Genomic DNA, 19,681 nt, shown 5'->3' with positions numbered 1-19,681 from the left:
TCTGCTTCTAAAAGCAGCGAGTGGAGCTGAACTCTGTCTACTGCTGTTAACCACTTAAATGCTGCTGTCATCAACCGATAACAGCATTTAAAGGGCACTAACCAAAAGGCGCACAGTTAGACACACCTATCACCTTCCCTTCAGTGATGCAATAGAGTGTGGTGGTGTGCTGTTGTATTGCTATAGTAGCCGTGGTTTTGTTGAAGGCCCCATTGCTTGACATGGCGGTGCTCCTACGAAGACCAGCTAGTGGTTAGCATTCATAATAGACCTTGTTTTTTACTATATACATCATTATCGGATATTCACAGGTTCAAGTCCCCTAAGAGGGCTAAAAATTAAAGGAAGGAAATGTTTATAGAACATATTATAGAAATTCAAATCAACTCCCTTTTCCTTCACTAAAAATTAAGAAATAAATGAAAAAAAAGCACATTTGGTATTACCACGTCCATTAAAGTTTGGTATATCAAAGTATAAATTTCAATAACCCAATCATTAAATTTGTAATGAGAAAAAAATTGAAATGTCATAATTGCATTTATTTGCTCTCTGCAGCTCTGCAAAAAATACAATAATAACATTGTATATACTCCAAAAAGGTATCAATAAAAATAGACATTTCCCCTGCAAAAAACAAACTCCATTCTTTGTATTGTTGCTATATACTGTTTGCAAAATTACATTGGGTTGCTATATAATTGTTGATATATAACCCTCAAAAACTTATCGGTACCATATTGCTCATCCATAGGGTAGTACGTGTTTTGGGGTACATTTCGTTGCTATATAAACCTCCAAAAAAGTTTCAAAATTTTTTCCGGATTCAATTAGTCAAAATGAACAAGCTATCGGAAAAGGGGGATGAAAAAAACAAAAAGTGCAAAAATGGAAAATAGCTTGGTCGGGAAGTGAGTTTGCTATGTATCAGTTCATTCAAATGGTAAAACGTATTCAGATCATTTCTGTGAATCATTATTAAAGCAGGACACAAAAATACTTAACTTGTAGAACAGATAATACTTTTAAAGTAGAACCATAAGGCTCATGCAGCATGTTGTGATCACAGGAGCCAAAGCAATGAAGGCTGCCATATGGCGACATATAGCATATCTATGGACAAAGAGTAAATATATGAAATAATGGATGGACTTGCAGTGATATGTATCCTCAGTTATTGGCTTCTTACCCGCCACCATAATTATTAAGCACTTGAGGATTATATGATTTTTGATACACTTGAACATAACTATTTAAATCAATTTTGTGCAACAAAACTTTAATAGTGTGGTCCACTGTTTACTGTTTGACTATATTTTTTCAATGGTCCCAATGTGTTGCGTAAATTATAAAACACTTACCTCTCAGATCAGCAGCTCTCCCTGTGATCTCCCGCTGGCCTCCTGAAAGCTGTATATGATCAGCGCTGTAGCCACACATAGTATTGTTTGTTAGGATTCTGGCAGGACACACAGGAAAAGGAAACGAAAGCATACAATTAGTACATTTATGCAGCACCATTTAAAAGGAACCTGTCACCAGGTTTGGCCGATGTGAGGCTCAGCTACAGCCTTTCGGGGCTGATGTGCAGCATTCTATAATGCTGTATATCTACCCCCCAACCCGACCTGTAAGAGAAGAAAAATAACTTTTATTATATTCACGTGGGGGGCTGTTCGGTCCTGTCTGAGTGGTGTCGCTCTTCTTGGTCCGGCGCCTAACGTCTTCTTGAGATGCCATCCTTCTGCTTGCTTCATGTGGATGATGCATCCCTGCATCAGCCACACAGTCTGCTCGGCATTGCGCTCCTGCGCAGGCGTACTTATTTGACCTGTTGAGGGCAGAGCAAAGTGCTGCAGTGTGCAGGTGCCGGGAAAGGTCAGGACGGCATCGCAAGAAGATGGGAGGCGCCGGGCCAAGAAGAGCAACACCCCTCAGACTGGACAGCCATGCAGGTGAGTGTAATAAAAGTTATTTTTCACAGGCAAAAAGCAACAAAAACGGCACTGTCTGAACAAAGCTGAGGCTGCTCCAATCCTGGAGCCAGGTGTCATTCAACAGTCATTAGGCTATCAGCCACACATAGTAAAACCGGGTGCTTTTCAAGAGAAAAAACAGACGATTCCACTGGTATATGCAAGAAAAAAGGAAGGCACTCACCGGTCTAAAATTCCCAACTTTATTTCATCTTCATAACAACTTCATGGCCGGGGGAGTGAGGAAAGGAGCTCTTGTGAGCAGGAGAAAATGACGGCCGTTTCGTGCTGTGCTTGCGCTTCTATGGGTCAGCATATGATATGCTGGCCCGTAGAAGCGCAAGCACAGCGCGAAACGGCCGTCGTTTGCTCCTGCTCACAAGAGCTCCTTTCCTCACTCCCCGGCCATGCAGTTGTTATGAAGATGAAATAAAGTTGGGAATTTTAGACCGGTGAGTGCTTTCCTTTTTTCTTCCATATACCAAAGTTATTTTTCAGTTCTTGCAGGTAGTGTTGGGGGCAGATATACAGCATTCAGTGCTGTATATCAGCCCTGAAAGGTGGTGGCCGCATCCCATATTGGCCTAACTTGGTGACAGGTTCCCTCTAACAAGGGGCTACCCAGTAATGGATACCTCCTTTAATATATCTGACTCAAGGATTGTGCGTCCTCTTTGGCCTCTTGACCTTGGCAACTGCCATAATGCCCAAAAGGTCAGTCCATACCATTCCCTTTTCATGACCCAGCCTATGCATTGCACTGTGTTGCCTGACAGCATAATTTTTAAACTTGACAGTTTTTCTTACCAAATTATTTGATCTAATATATTAAAGTATTTCATTACCCGTTCATCCATTTCATCCTATTACTGAGAACTTGCAGATGGGAAATGTTTGGGTGCAGGACCCAGCCCTTAGGGGTCACAGATGATTATGGTTGGGATACATGAGATAATAACAATCACTTTAGGAGATACTTTTGTTATGGGACTGACGAAGAGATTAATGATTGTACTGTGCATCTATAAAAGCCTTAGATTACATTACGGGTTATAGCCCAAACCGATGTAATTTCAGTTGTGTTAAGAAAGTTTAAGTGACTTTGCATTTTATGATTCTTACTTACATCATTGAATAGTACTTTTTTCTCTTGTTCTAATGTAATTTTTAATTTCATACATTTATTAGAATGTTTTCATTTTTATTGCAAGTTAAATACTGTTAAGTTTGTAGGGTTTTTTTTTCGTTGACATAGGTTTTACTGAAAACTTTTTCAAAATACAAAAAAAAAAATAAAAATAAAAAGTAGTTTTATTTTCTTCATACCATACTCAGTTCTGAATTTACATGTATTGTCATATAAGTATTTGTATTATTGTTAACGAAATGATTTCTATTTTGCTGACTTAATATTACAATGTAAGAATATCAGTCATTGTTAGTTTTCACTAAGAGAACAAAGATCTTTTTGTATGGATATCTTATATTATGTAATCACGAAAAGTAAGGTGTTACGTTGTTGCTACGGCAACAATCCTGGCAGACAATTAACTAATATTTTGATGCTTTATTTTGTTTGTAATTAGTTATGAGAAAATAGTTCCTAGATATTAGAGTAAAAATTTATTTTCTACTGTATCCATTTCAAATGTTAAGATATTGTTTTAATATTTTTGGAAATCCCTGAATATCAGGCCTTGTTATAAATAAGCTGCATAATCAATAAATCAAGGGAATTTTTTTTTGTTGATAATCCAAATATTCAAAGTTTACGTAGCGAGTAAGAGTGTGCAAACTCTTGAAGGTTGATTATGCTGCAATTTTGCATGTCAGAACGGATAGGGAGAAGTTGACTTTTTGCACTTCTGTATATAGTCAAAATAAAGAGAGAAACATGTATTATAGTAAGATCTTATTTTGAATAAAAATGTCTATAATTACACAAAGTTTTGTTATGGCTTATAAAATGACAGGCTAAACAAAATTGCTTGCAAAGTGGCACAGAGTTAGCACTCCATACCCCCTAAAAAGGTTGCTTTGCTTTTTGTGATCAGCTTGTACTTTGCCAGGATTTTTTAGCTAGGCAGATAGACCATAATTCTGAGATCATATGACTAAAAATTACAGACCCACTGGTCCATATCTGCCTGAGCATCACACAAGCAGTGCAGATAATTCAGCCATTCAAAGGTAGTCAAGGATCAAGTAATCCATACATTACTCAAATAAAGAACTGCATGTTTAAGGTATCACAGACAATGAACTATATTAAGGATATATAACTATTCAATTCCATTTCTGACAGTTTTGTAGTTTATTATTCACAAGACAATTAAATACTGATTTTCACCAACCTGAAAGTGCACCTGTCACCTGTACATAGTGGAGGAGGCTATTTAGTGGGCTGAGTCAATCACATTTAGAATGGTTATTGGAGAGTCTTCAAACATGTTTAGTGACCACTTAGGGGTACTGCCGACGAGTTCCTAATCATCAAAAAATAGTCTGATGGAGCTGTGATGTACTGGCTTTGTGCACACTGTATATTTGGCCCTGCCGGTACTGCAAAAAGCGAATTTGTTTGTTTAGTGACCACTGACGGGTACTGCCGATGATCTGCACCAAGTGATAAGTTGATGCTACTGATATCAAAATGGGCCATGGCTATGAATCACTACATTCATTTTGGAGGAAAGACTGGCAATACTGATCCTGAAGTGTACAAGCTCGAGGAAAGCACCGCAGTCCTGACTTCATGTAGGCAAAACACCTCGGCACCGAAATGATGATAGAGAACAAAAATATCTTTGTTTTGTAGCATCATTTCAGTGTTGAGGTTTTTTCGTTAGTACATTCATTGTGAGACTGGTTGAGCATAAAGTAAACTCAATTCTAATCAGCTCCCCATGGTGGAACATGCTGTACCCCGGCATCAATACGGTGAGGTTGGCATGTGACACTCATATGTTAGGTTCTCAAGCCTGCAACCTATTTTTTATTTAGATGCTTCCAAATTCTAAAAAGGTTTTGCTATCAGAACTAGACATTTTTTATATACAGTTGGTGATCAGCCAATAAACAAAGGCCCAGCAACTGAGATCCTCAGGGGACACATCTAGCCACTGCAGGGAAAATGTAGAAATGCATGATGCTTTTCTAATGAATAGATCACCATGTAGACTTTTTACACTGCTAGTGGAGAAGGTACACAACCTTTACCCTACTTAATAATATTTATATATCCTATTCCTCTCTTACAAGAGGAAGAAAGCTGGTTGTCTATTGGAGGAAGCCACTTTTCAAGTCAATATTGACCCTAGAACCCTAGAATGTGCTTTGCCACATAACTTAGGATTGTTGGACAAACTAGTCTTCTCTAAAAGGAAAAGACCTCCATTTCTAGACAGCTGTTTCATGATTCTTGTACCTTGTAAGTGCAAAGTAGGATACTAGTTAGCTAGGTGAAATGCCTTTGGCTGAGATCTAGGAGGTAAAGTTAAAGTACCACCAAAACATTGTGTGGCCTATAAGCTTCCTTACATCACCTAGGCACTACCCTCAAGTAGAAACTTTACTCATGTCTATCCTAATATGGCTTATTAAAAGGCTTTGTCCTAATGCAAAAGCACCCTTAAAACATTATTAGCTGCATTCTTAAAAGTATTAGCTCAGTGCACAAAATAGAGGCCTCCACTGTGTTTCTGTGAAATGTACACTTTATATACATTAGCAGGCAAAACAAACAGCGCACATTCGCTGTAGCAATAGTGTGATTTTCTTTTGAAATTGCTTGAATTTGTTCTTTTAGCAGATGATTTGTATATAAGTACTTAATAAATTGCACTCACCAAACAGTATATTGTTGTAAACCAAAGCTAAAATTTATTATTGCTATTATTATAATTATTGTTAATAATATTATTGGACCATTTTTATTACCCAGGAGTCACACTGGCAAATACCTAAGTTGCACTTAAATTGAATTGTTAGACTCTTCATCTGCTAGAAGGACAGATGCGCTTGATTTTGCAGTTGTATAACCACAGATTTTCTTTTTTGCTTGTAGTTGCTGAAACCTATGTACTCTGTCTTCAGCTGCAGTTTTTTATGCTTATTTTATTCTTACTGCTAATAGTTGATCATGTTGTATGAAAATAAAGTGAAATTCCCCTAATAAACCTTATCTTTATGGAGTTGGTTATCTGTGTCTTTTGTATTTCTTGAGCTGAAGAGTGTTAGGTGTCGAGTTCCCACCACTGCACAGGGGGAATCTCGAACCATGTCCGCTGCGGTCTCCCATTCTTCTCCAGATGCAGTGGAACCTGCTCAATGGAGACGTCGGTCCCAGCGTCTGGCTCAAGCTGATACTGTGCGATTGGTTACTGCTGCCTTTCCAGGCTCTGTCTTTGTAGCCAGCACTGATCAGCAGCGAGCAGCCCTTTCTGGGTCTAAGTGCCACTTTTCTCATACTGAGCATGCCCACGGGACGACCTCCCATTGGAGGTCGGGGATCACATGTTCAGGTCCTGTTGCGGCTCCTATTGGTCCATCTGGAGGGCCCTGGTGTCCTACTGCTATAAAAGCTGCGCATGGCCGCTCATTGCTAACGTGTGTGTGTGTAGATGAATGTCTGTCGATGGATGGAAGCTCCTTAATCATTTCCATTCCTTGTGTTGATGACTGCTCACGAATGGTGGAGCTACCTAGCGCCCGACAGTGCTATCCTGCACACTCAGCACACGTTACAGCGTCTTCGCAGTGCCCGTCAATGCGGCGCCGTGCGCAATCACTGCGCTTTCCTGACAACTGGTCAGTGTAGGGTGGGAATTCCCGCTTGGACTTGGCATCTCACTCAATGCGTCCTCAGGCGCGGGCTCAAAAGCCACCGAGAGTCAGAGTGAATCCAATCGCCAGTTTAGTGGGGGTGATTCATAGGGATCCCATTAGCATCTTTCAGCTACACCCTGTGACTGCTAACAGGGCGCAGCGTATATTTGGCTACTCAGTGAAGCAACAGAGTTCGCTTCCATTCACACTGGGTGAGGTCTAAACCCACGTGTGAGCAAGCATCCATCCGCCATTACACAGCAGCAGGTGTCATCTCTGCACGGTGGACCCCAGACTGCGAACGCACCTCATATTCTCTATTATTATTATTATTTGGTGCGTTCTACCAGTCCTAACAAAGAGATTAATAAATAAATTAGATAGAGAGATGTGTGTATACAGTATGTGTGTGTATTTGTAGCAACACCAAAATGATCCCAGTGATTTTGAGAATGTTTCTTCGTGACATGTTGACCTTCATGATAGCGGTGATTTTTGGTTGATATGATTTGCATTTATTTCTGAAAATTGGATTAATAATTGGAAAATTTTGCAATTTCAAACTTCTAATTTTTATGCTCTTAAACCATATAGTTATACCACACAGCAGTTAATAAATAACATTTCCTACATGTCAACTTTACATCTGCATAATATTTTTAACATACTTTTTTTGTTAAGGAAGTTAAAAGGGTTAAAAGTTAATTAACTATTTTTTTTCTCACAAAATTTTAAAAACATTTTTTTAGGGACCACATCACATTTGAAATGACTTTGAGGGCCCTACTTGACAGACAATACCCGTTTAAAAACTTGACTCCTTAAGGTTCTCAAAACTAGAGATGAGCAAACTTGTTCTGAAAATGTTCCCCAATCTCAAATGCAGCAAGAACGTAGCATATTCGGATTAGTGTTCAGTTTCCCAAGCATAACAATAACAATGTGTGTACATATCGGCTGCTAATCAGGGCTTAGAAACCATCAGCAACGTCATGACACAAGATCTTCTGTGATTGGCTGCTGAAGTCACATGTCCCTGTCCATATAAAAAGCAGACATCTTGTTTTGCTGGCACAGCCTCGAGAGGCCCCATTTGCTAATGAAAATCGTTTGTGATAAAACTATGTTTCAATGAGACATCAAAAGTCCAGATTTCCACTTAGAAATTGTTAGGTCTGATATTGGGGTGCAACCAGGAGACCCAATTTGTAATCCAAATCGTATGTGATAAAACTAGTTCAGTGAGAAATCAGAGGACCAGATTTCCACTTAAAAATCGTTAGGTCTAATATTGGGGTGCAGCCAGGAGGCCCTATTTGCTACTCCAAATCGTTTGTGATAATACTATGGTTCAGTGAGAAATCAGTAGGCCAGATTTCCATGTAAAAATCGTTAGGCCTAAGATTGGGGTGCAACCAGGAGGCCCAACTTGCTACTCCAAATCATTTGTGATAAAACTGTGTTTCAGTGAGAAATCCTCATTTCCTCTTAAAAATCGTTAGGTATAACAGTGTTGTTCAGGCAAACTATGTAAGAAAATAAATAGTGATTGTTCATTTAGTGACAGGTGACTGATAGGTGTGTGCCTAAAGTTGTGAAACAGCAGGTTACAAAAGGGGAAGGGTACATACAACATGTGTGGGAAAAAGCGAGGTCATGGTAGAAGGGGGAAAAGGCTTGGTGTTCAACATGTACATGGGTTAGGTGTTAATGTGAATGAAAGCTCAACTGAACAAACACCATCTCATCCTATCCAAAGACCGCTGACATCATCTGCTACTGGACGGGCTGCTCGACTCCCTTTTGCAGATGCACTGCCTTGTATGCCTTGTAGAGGAGGCTCAGAAAAAGCATGAGCTCCAGTGCATGGCAAACGCTGCATCAAGTGGCCTCTCCTCCTCTTTCTCCACCTGAACATCACACAGTACAATCCTCAGAGGTGGCACCCCAATTTTCCTTGTTTCCCCGCACATCACAAATTTCTAAATGCCCAACTGATTGTGGGAAACCACAGAATGGCCATTCTACAGAACTGTTCAAGCATTCTGTTCCATAGGCATCAGAGATCTGCTCCAAAGATTTACAGAATCCAGAGGAGGAAAGCATTTGCATCGAGTGTGAGACCAGAGGGTTTGAAGATGAGGTTGTAGATCCAACTTGGTGTGAACCCAGAGGTAAGCAGCTGAGTAGCTCAGCAGAGGAGATAGAGGAGGAGGAAGAAAATGAGGAGCAGGAAAATGAGGAGCACAGACACAAACTAATGCAACCACAACAAGCACTGCATCCTTAGCGTAACTCTGGCTGTAGCCAGCACCAGTCACGAGAGTGCAGTTCACAGGGACAACAAGGGTTGCCTAGCCTAGGCCTTTTTTGAAACCGCAAAGGATGACCCAACTCACATCTGCCAAATTTACAAAAAAAACTCAGTAGAGGCAAAAATTGTAATAATTTGACAACTACATAGTACATATGTGAACCAGCACATGCGATCAACATGCCTTAGTCTTGAATGTTCACTGCCCTAAAATGCCGACTAGTTGGCCTCGCCAACCTCCGCCTGTCCCATTAGCCACATCTGCTGCTTCCTCCATCACCATGCCAAGTATTCTCAAACATGTGTCCGTCGGCAGAAAATCCACTTGTTTATCCGCTACAGTCAGGGTGAGTGAGAGCCCTTCAGCTATTATGGAAGTGGAGATGTTTGCTGTTTTTCTGTCATCTAGCATGCTGCCTCAAACCACAGTCTGTCTCTATGATGAGGAACATGGTTGTGCTTCGGGGTGGCCTGTGGGTTGGTCTCTTCTTGGGTTCTTTGGCTTACAGCAGGAAGATCAGACTCTGCCTGCAGTCCCGACTTGGAGCATGGGCATATCATTAACTGAAAACTTCTAACACTGATTGCACATGAATTACAAGACAGATTTCTTCACCCCAGGTGACCAGTGAGGCTGAGATTCTTGAACTGGGGATTTCTGGGGGACATTTTGGGGCTGCCCAAATGATGGATTGTACCCTAAAAGGGGCATTTGAAAATTTGAAAAATGGGGTTGCCCGAGAGCCAGGGATCAACACTAGTTTCCCTTTGCAGTGAATGAGGAATTTCTTTATCAGGTCACAAAACTATGAGGGGTAGTATTACAGCAGCTGTTCGTACTATAGACATAGGGTACTAGACCTGGCCCATTCTCGTATCTTGGAGGGCATCTGGGCATAGACAAAACCCAAGAGCGGTTCCTTTAAAGGTTGTACTGGTCTGGGTGTCACCAGTAGATTCTAATTATTGTCGTTACTGTCCTACATGTCAATTAACTGCTCAATTTTCTCATTTCCGCAGTCCTTATTTCCGTAACCCATTATAGAGGTCTCATTTGACCGGATTGCCATGTACCTTGTAAGACCCTTAGTTAAGTCCGCTAGAAGCCACCAATACATCTTGGTGGTCATGGACTATGCAACACGGTACCCAGAGGCGGTACCTCTGAGGAACTCCTCAGCCAGGAGTATAATCCCAGAGCTAGTCCATATTTCCTTCCGAACGAGACTGCCCAGGGAGATTCTGATGGACCAAGGAATACCGTTCATGTCCAAGGTAATTAAATAGTTATGTAAGGCCCTCCAGATTACTCAACTCAAGACATTTATGTACCATCCACTGGTCTTGGTTGCACCTGATTTCACTAAGGAGTTTGTGCTCTAGATGGATGCCTCCGACGTTGGGGTGGGAGCTGTGTTGTCCCTGGATATAGATGGGCATGAACATCCACTTCTTTAGCTAAGTAGGAAACTCCTGTGAAAATAATAGTAGCCATTGTAGAAAAAGAGTGCTTGTCTATCAAATGGGCAATTGACACCTTGAGATACTACCTGTTAGGCCATAAGTTCAGGCTAGTGTCAGATCATGCACCCCTGAGATGGAAAAGAGAAAGGAAGGGGAGGAATGCCCAGGTGACTAGAAGGTTTTGGCGCTCCAGGACTTTAATTTTCATGTCGAGCACAGGCCAGGGAAGCTGCATGGGAATGCAGATGCCCTGTCCAGATTTCCCTGTTTAGCGAGTAAAGGTGGCAAAACCCCCGGCTTTGGGCAGATGGGGGGGATATGTGGCAAAGTCACTGGTAAAGTGCTAGTGGGGAGATATGTTTTCCTGCACTTAATGGCTTCAGTGATTTGAAACCCAGAAATTTTCATCCAGCACAGTAAGTGCTGTGAGGGATTAACAGTCAATCTGTTTAAAGGGCTGTGTTTTTTGTGAAGAACTATAGAGTGGATGGGAGGATATCCACCATAATTATATCCACCGTAGGGTGTTGTCTATTGCTTATATAGCTGGCCTCCAAAGGCAGTCATGGTTCAGTAGGGCTGGAGAGAGGAACTTCAGTGGTTTGTGTCCTGAGGAGGAAAGACTGAACTTGTACTATTCCTGTGTTGCTCCAGAGAGGGCAGCTCTCCGCAAATGTATGGACTGTGTTACAGTATTTTAGTTATTTTGTTTTCCTGTTTTACCTAAAGGGCTGTGTTTATTTTTCCCTTTATGTTGGTTTATGCCATCTAATATACCAACAGAAGATTTAAAGAGACAGTGTTCCTGTTTTCTACCTCCGTATACTGTTAAGTGAGCTGAACTACCACAATATATACAGTGGTATATATTAAATTATAATGCTACAATATATTATATGTAACAACATAACACTACGATGACATTAGCACAGTCCTGGACAGCTCAACAGCTAACAATGAGGGTTCAGAATTAGACAGCAGTCTATGATACTATGAAAGAGTGGCAAATCTATTTATATCCCTCTTATAAGCCCTTCCTGCCCTTCTTTGCTTTCATTAAAGGGGAGCTTTGACTACATTCTACCTGAATCCATACACTGCACAACCATTACTTCAATTTAGGGTTTGTAAGTATCTATATAAGTCCAGCTTATTGATCAAAAATGCTTAGGTTATCATCCCATGAGGCTTCATTTTCAGATCCTCAATTTATGTTAAAAATATCATTATTGATAATGACCTAAGACAATATCCGTTCCTGGAATAATGACTTGAAATTCCCAGCACTGCTGCTAATTATTTAAAAGCATGTACGAAAACTGATTAAATAAATATTTAATAAGGCTTGTGGAAAGCATTGGTATGCACTGTTAATTGTAAGCAGAAAAATTGCAAAAAATATTGAAATATTTATGCAAATTATAAAATCTACTATCTTTGATTAGTCCTTGGAAAAAAATGTAATTTATATTTTATCTGGGCTCAAATGCAGGACAACACATAGTACATTATGGTATACAGTGCTAGTGTTTGTCAGGGGGAAGGGAATATTGCTTTAGATTGCATTAGTCTACAGTGGCATGTAAAGGTTTGGGCGCCCCTGGTCATAATTACTGTTATTGTGAACAGTTAAGCCAGTTGAATATAAAATGATCTCTAAAAGGCCTAAAGTTAAAGATGACAAATGTTTTTAAGGCAACAAAAAATCTATATGTATTTTCATCTTTTACATTTTATAAATTACAAAAGGGAAAATGAGCTGATGCAAAAGTTTGGGCACTCTGTGTGCACTCTTTTCAAGTATCACAGCTTGTAAACGCTTTTTGTTTCCAGGCAAGAGTCTTTCAATTCTTGCTTGAGGGCTTTTCATCCATTCTTCCTTGGAAAATTCTTCCAGTTCTGTCAGATTCCAGGGTTATCTTACATGCTATTTTGAGGTCTAGCCACAGATTTTCAATGGTACTAAGATCAGGGGACTATGAGGGTCATTGTAAAACCTTTAGCTTGCACCTATTGTGGATTATGACATGTGTTTACGATTATTATCCATTTGTATAAGCCATCCTCTTGATCCACCCCCATGCTTAATAGTTGGCGAGATGTTCTTTTCCTGGCCTTTCCTAACCATGATAGTGAACAAGCCATAACCCTAACATGCTAATTAAGGTCTGAAACCTTGGTCAACGTTATCTGAGCACACAAATCTCTAAGGTGCCCAAACTTTTGCATCGGCCCATTTTCCATTTTGTAATTTTTTAAATGTAAAAAATAACAATATAACAATATATTTGTATTTATTTTGCCCAGAATTCAAAGGAACTGTGTCATCTTTAACTTTAGGCCTTTTAGAGATCATTTCATCTTTAACTTGCTTAACTGTTCACAATAAGAGTCATTTTGACCAGGCATGTTAAAACATTTCCATGCCCCTGTACATACTATTCTCTGTTTATGAGAGCATTTGTTTTGCTTGCACTGCTGTTCACAGAAATAAGCTTTACAGCAAACACATGGACTTTAGGACAAAGAAGCCTGGAGATGATACACTGACTTCTATTGGACAGTTTTCTAGATGTGTCCTGTGCCTGTGCAGAGGTATTAAGCTGTGACCATCAACTTTGTTAATGGAGTAAATTATTGTTATCAAATGTGGCCATAAATTTTAATCCTGGCTTTCATGGTGTTGAATAGTGATGAGCGAGCACTAAAATGCTCGGGTGCTCGTTGTGCTGGTCGAGCAGATTGAAATACTCGGGTACTCGGCCAGAACAACGAGCCCAATGTAAGTCTATGGGAGAACCGAATATTTTTATCGTGATCCCCCTGGGGGTCCTTTTAAGGTCTAAAAATGTCTGAAAATGATGGAAACACTGCTCAAATGACACAGGGACATCATGGGGATCGCCCCTGGAAGCATTCCTGACTCCTAGTTCACAGCTTTAATTTTTTATGATGGGCAGCACGGTGGCGCAGTGGTTAGCACAGCAGCCTTGCAGCGCTGGAGTCCTGGGTTCTAATCCCACCTTGGACAACATCTGCAAAGAGTTTGTATGTTCTCTCCGTGTTTGCGTGGGTTTCCTCCGGGTTCTCCGGTTTCCTCCCACATTCCAAAGACATACTGATAGGGAATTTAGATTGTGAGCCCCATCGGGGACAGCGATGATAATGTGCGCAAAACTGTAAAGCGCTGCGGAATATGTTAGCGCTATATAAAAAAAAAAATAAAGAAAGAAAAGATGAGATTCACGCCACAAAAAACACATTAAAACGAAACCAAAATTGGTTTTGCTGGGAAATATGTCAAGGTACATCCTTTGCAGGTTAATGACTTGCCTGTAAGGCCAAATATTTAACCCTAGACCGAAAATTTCCTCCCTCACTTAGGCTTAGTTCAGATGCAGCGTTTTTCAAATTTAACATTGCTTTCAACCACAACTTTAACATTGCTTTCAACCACTACAAATGCATTCACTGGGAAATGTCATTGTAACATTTAACAACCCTAGCTGGCCATGTGGTGTGTGGCACAAATGCAGACCCATCTTGTTACATTTATGAAGGAGGGACTCTTAAAGCCACAGAGCCTATTTTTACTGGTTCATCGGGAGGCATTAATCTTCTTAAAGGGCCATTATTAAACTGTGGGTCTCCTAAGCTGTTGTGGCCTAGGCTGTGAGTGGATGGGCTGCCAAGAATTACGGTGCACCACAATACCCCTTTCATAAGATGTCCAGGGGGACTCCTGAAAAAGTATTGCATTAAATTCAAGGCCTGCCCTGCTAGCAATTCATATGCACCCCATTACGCCTTTGAACCCACATACTGGATGGGCCCAGGAAAATCCACTTCACAATATGCATTTTGTACTCCCGTACTCCTTTGTTTTACACATTAGCAGCAAGGCCTGCCCTGCTGCATAGTCATATGCACCCCATTATGCCTTGGAACCCACATACTGGATGGACCCAGGAAAATCCACTTCACAATATGCATTTTGTACTGTCATACTCCTTTGTTTTACATATTGGCAGCAAGGCCAGCCCTGCTGCATACTCAGTCATATGCACCCCATTAAGCCTTTGAACCCACATACTAGATGGGCGCATGAAAATCCACTTGTATTTTTTATTGGTATGATGGTTCCCTCTTTTCAGAATTATTTACAGGAGAATTTGGCAATTTTATTTGCCATGTTTTTAACACTAAGGTTCAAATATGGCTATAACCCCTTTCTGACATCTGACGTACTATCCCGTCGAGGTGGGGTGGGCCTGTATGACCACCGACGAGATAGTACGTCATACGCGATCGGCCGCGCTCACGGGGGGAGCGCGGCCGATCGCGGCCGGGTGTCAGCTGCATATCGCAGCTGACATCCGGCACTATGTGCCAGGAGCGGTCACGGACCGCCCCCGGCACATTAACCCCCGGCACACCGCGATCAAACATGATCGCGGTGTACCGGCGGTATAGGGAAGCATCGCGCAGGTAGGGGGCTCCCTGCGGGCTTCCCTGAGACCCCCGGAGCAACGCGATGTGATCGCGTTGCTCCGAGGGTCTCCTACCTCCCTCCTCGCCGCAGGTCCCGGATCCAAGATGGCCGCGGCATCCGGGTCCTGCAGGGAGGGAGGTGGCTTACCGAGTGTCTGCTCAGAGCAGACACTTGGTAAGCCTGCAGCCCTGCACAGCAGATCGCAGATCTGGCAGAGAGCTGTGCACACTGCCAGATCAATGATCTGTGATGTCCCCCCCTGGGACAAAGTAAAAAAGTTAAAAAAAAATTCCCCACATGTGTGTAAAAAAAATAATAAAAAAAATATCCTAAATAAAGAAAAAAAAATATATATTATTCCCATAAATACATTTCTTTAGCTAAATAAAATAAAAAAAACAATAAAAGTACACATATTTAGTATCGCCGCGTCCGTAACGACCCAACCTATAAAACTGCCCCACTAGTTAACCCCTTCAGTAAACACCGTAAGGAAAAAAAACGAGGCAAAAAACAACGCTTTATTATCATACCGCCGAACAAAAAGTGGAATAACACGCGAACAAAAAGACAGATATAAATAACCATGGTACCGCTGAAAACGTTATCTTGTCCCGCAAAAAACGAGCCGCCATACAGCATCATCAGCAAAAAAATAAAAAAGTTATAGTCCTGAGAATAAAGCGATACCAAAATAATAATTTTTTCTATAAAATAGTTTTTATCGTATAAAAGCGCCAAAACATAAAAAAATGATATAAATGAGATATCGCTGTAATCGTACTGACCCGACGAATAAAACTGCTTTATCAATTTTACCAAACGTGGAACGGTATAAACGCCTCCCCCAAAAGAAATTCATGAATAGCTGGTTTTTGATCACTCTGCCTCACAAAAATCGGAATAAAAAGCGATCAAAAAATGTCACATGTCCGAATATGTTACCAATAAAAACGTCAACTCGTCCCGCAAAAAACAAGATCTCACATGACTCTGTGGACTCAAATATGGAAAAATTACAGCTCTCAAAATGTGGTAACGCAAAAAATATTTTTTGCAATGAAAAGCGTCTTTCAGTGTGTGACAGCTGCCAATCATAAAAATCCGCTAAATAACCCGCTATAAAAGTAAATCAAACCCCCCTTCATCACCCCCTTAGTTAGGGAAAAATAAAAAAATTAAAAAATGTATTTATTTCCATTTTCCCATTAGGGTTAGGGCTAGAGTTAGGACTAGGGTTAGGGCTAGGGTTAGGGCTAGGGTTGGGGCTAGGGTTGGGGCTAGGGTTAGGGTTAGGGCTAGGGTTGGGGCTAGGGTTAGGGCTAGGGTTAGGGCTAGGGTTAGGGCTAGGTTTGGGGCTAGGGTTAGGGCTAGGGTTAGCGCTAGGGTTAGGGCTAGTGTTACGGCTAGTGTTAGGGCTAGTGATAGGGCTAGGGTTATTGCTAGGGTTAGGGCTAGGGTTGGGGCTACAGTTAGGGTTGGGGCTAAAGATAGGGTTAGGGTTTGGATTACATTTACGGTTGGGAATAGGGTTGGGTGTGTCTGGGTTAGAGGAGTGGTTAGGGTTACTGTTGGGATTAGGGTAAGGGGTGTGTTTGGATTAGGGTTTCAGTTATAATTGGGGGGTTTCCACTGTTTAGGCACATCAGGGGCTCTCCAAACGGGACATGGCATCCGATCTGAATTCCAGCCAATTCTGCGTTGAAAAAGGAAAACAGTGCTCCTTCCCTTCAGAGCTCTCCCGTGTGCCCAAACAGGGGTTTACCCCAACATATGGGGTATCAGCGTACTCAGGACAAATTGAACAACAACTTTTGGGGTCCAATTTATCCTGATACCCTTGTGAAAATACAAAACTGGGAGCTAAAAAATCATTTTTGTGAAAAAAAAAAGAATTTTTATTTTCACGGCTCTGCGTTATAAACTGTAGTGAAACACTTGGGGGTTCAAAGTTCTCACAACAAATCTAGATAAGTTCCTTGTGGGGTCTAGTTTCCAATATGGGGTCACTTGTGGGGGGTTTGTACTGTTTGGGTACATCAGGGGCTCTGCAAATGCAACGTGACGCCTGCAGACCAATCCATTTAAGTCTGCATTCCAAATGGCGCTCCTTCCCTTCCGAGCTCTGTCATGCGCCCAAACAGTGGTTCCCCCCCACATATGGGGTATCAGCGTACTCAGGACAAATTGAACAACAACTTTTGGGGTCCAATTTATCCTGATACCCTTGTGAAAATACAAAACTGGGGGCTAAAAAATAATTTTTGTGAAAAAAAAAATAATTTTTATTTTCACGGCTCTGCGTTATAAACTGTAGTGAAACACTTGGGGGTTCAAAGTTCTCACAACACATCTAGATAAGTTCCTTGGGGAGTCTAGTTTCCAATATGGGGTCACTTGTGGGGGGTTTGTACTGTTTGGGTACATCAGGGGCTCTGCAAATGCAACGTGACGCCTGCAGACCAATCCATTTAAGTCTGCATTCCAAATGGCGCTCCTTCCCTTCCGAGCTCTGTCATGCGCCCAAACAGTGGTTCCCCCCCACATATGGGGTATCAGCGTACTCAGGACAAATTGGACAACAATGTTTGGGGTCCAATTTATCCTGATACCCTTGTGAAAATACAAACCTGGGGGCTAAAAATCATTTTTGTGAAAAAAAAAATAATTTTTATTTTCACGGCTCTGCGTTATAAACTGTAGTGAAACACTTGGGGGTTCAAAGCTATCAAAACACATCTAGATAAGTTCCTTAGGGGGTCTACTTTCCAAAATGGTGTCACTTGTGGGGGTTTTTAATGTTTAGGCACATCAGGGGCTCTCCAAACACAACATGGCATCCCATCTTAATTCCAGTCAATTTTGCATTGAAAAGTAAAATAGCGCTCCTTCCCTTCCGAGCTCTGCTATGCGCCCAAACAGTGGTTTACCCCCACATATGGGGTATCGTCGTACTCAGGACAAATTGCACAACAACTTTTGTGGTCTAATTTCTTCTCTTACCCTTGGGGAAATAAAAAAATGGGGGCGAAAAAATCATTTTTGTGAAAAAATATGATTTTTTATTTTTACGGCTCTGCATTATAAACTTCTGTGAAGCACTTGTTGGGTTAAAGTGCTCAACACACATCTAGATAAGATCCTTAGGGGGTCTACTTTCCAAAATGGTGTCACTTGTGGGGGGTTTCAATGTTTAGGCACATCAGGGGCTCTCCAAATGCAACATGGCGTCCCATCTCAATTCCAGTCAATTTTGCATTGAAAAGTCAAATGGCGCTCCTTCCCTTCCGAGCTCTGCCCTGCGCCCAAACAATGGTTTACACCCACATATGGGGTATCAGCGTACTCAGGACAAATTGCACAACAATTTTTGGGGTCCAATTTCTGCTCTTACCCTTGGGAAAATAAAAAATTGGGGGCGAAAAGATCATTTTTGTGAAAAAATATTTTTTATTTTTACGGCTCTGCATTATAAACTTCTGTGAAGCACTTGTTGGGTCAAAGTGCTCACCACACATCTAGATAAGATCCTTAGGGGGTCTACTTTCCAAAATGGTGTCACTTGTGGGGGGTTTCAATGTATGGGGTATCAGCGTACTCAGGACAAATTGTACAACAAATTTTGGGGTCTATTTTCTCCTGTTACCCTTGGTAAAATAAAACAAATTGGAGCTGAAATAAATTTTGTGTGAAAAAAAGTTAAATGTTCATTTTTATTTAAACATTCCAAAAATTCCTGTGAAACACCTGAAGGGTTAATAAACTTCTTGAAAGTGGTTTTGAGTACCTTGAGGGGTGCAGTTTTTAGAATGGTGTCACACTTGGGTATTTTCTATCATATAGACCCCTCAAAATGACTTCAAATGAGATGTGGTCCCTAAAAAAAAATGGTGTTGTAAAAATGAGAAATTGCTGGTCAACTTTTAACCCTTATAACTCCGTCACAAAAAAAAAATTTTGGTTCCAAAATTGTGCTGATGTAAAGTAGACATGTGGGAAATGTTACTTATTAAGTATTTTGCGTGACATATGTCTGTGATTTAAGGGCATTAAAATTAAAAGTTGGAAAATTGCGAAATTTTCAAAATTTTCACCAAATATTCGTTTTTTTCACAAATAAAAGCAAGTTATATCGAAGAAATTTTACCACTATCATGAAGTACAATATGTCATGAGAAAACAATGTCAGAATCGCCAAGATCCGTTGAAGCGTTCCAGAGTTATAACCTCATAAAGGGACAGTAGTCAGAATTGTAAAAATTGGCCCGGTCATTAACGTGCAAACCACCCTTGGGGGTGAAGGGGTTAAAAAAGCCTAATGCAATACAACAATTTTATTGCTTACTACAAAATTCCAGGAATAGTATGATTGAATAGTGTGAGTGCGTACACATTTGTATATGTTAACATACAAAGGTTAATATAAGTACATATAAGGATTAAATAAATATAGTGATTATGTATATATGAAGATTAACTACATACAGTATAGTTAGATCATCACCAAGAGTTTTAAACATCATCTGTCTGGAATATCAGAGAACACCAAGACAGAACCCTTGGGAGATTACCTACACTGCATGGGCGTCCCCATTTATGCAGGTATCA

This window comes from Ranitomeya variabilis, chromosome 2 (assembly GCF_051348905.1).
Source record: "Ranitomeya variabilis isolate aRanVar5 chromosome 2, aRanVar5.hap1, whole genome shotgun sequence".
Taxonomy (NCBI): Eukaryota; Metazoa; Chordata; class Amphibia; order Anura; family Dendrobatidae; genus Ranitomeya; species Ranitomeya variabilis.
Note: the sequence above shows the minus strand (reverse complement) of the source record.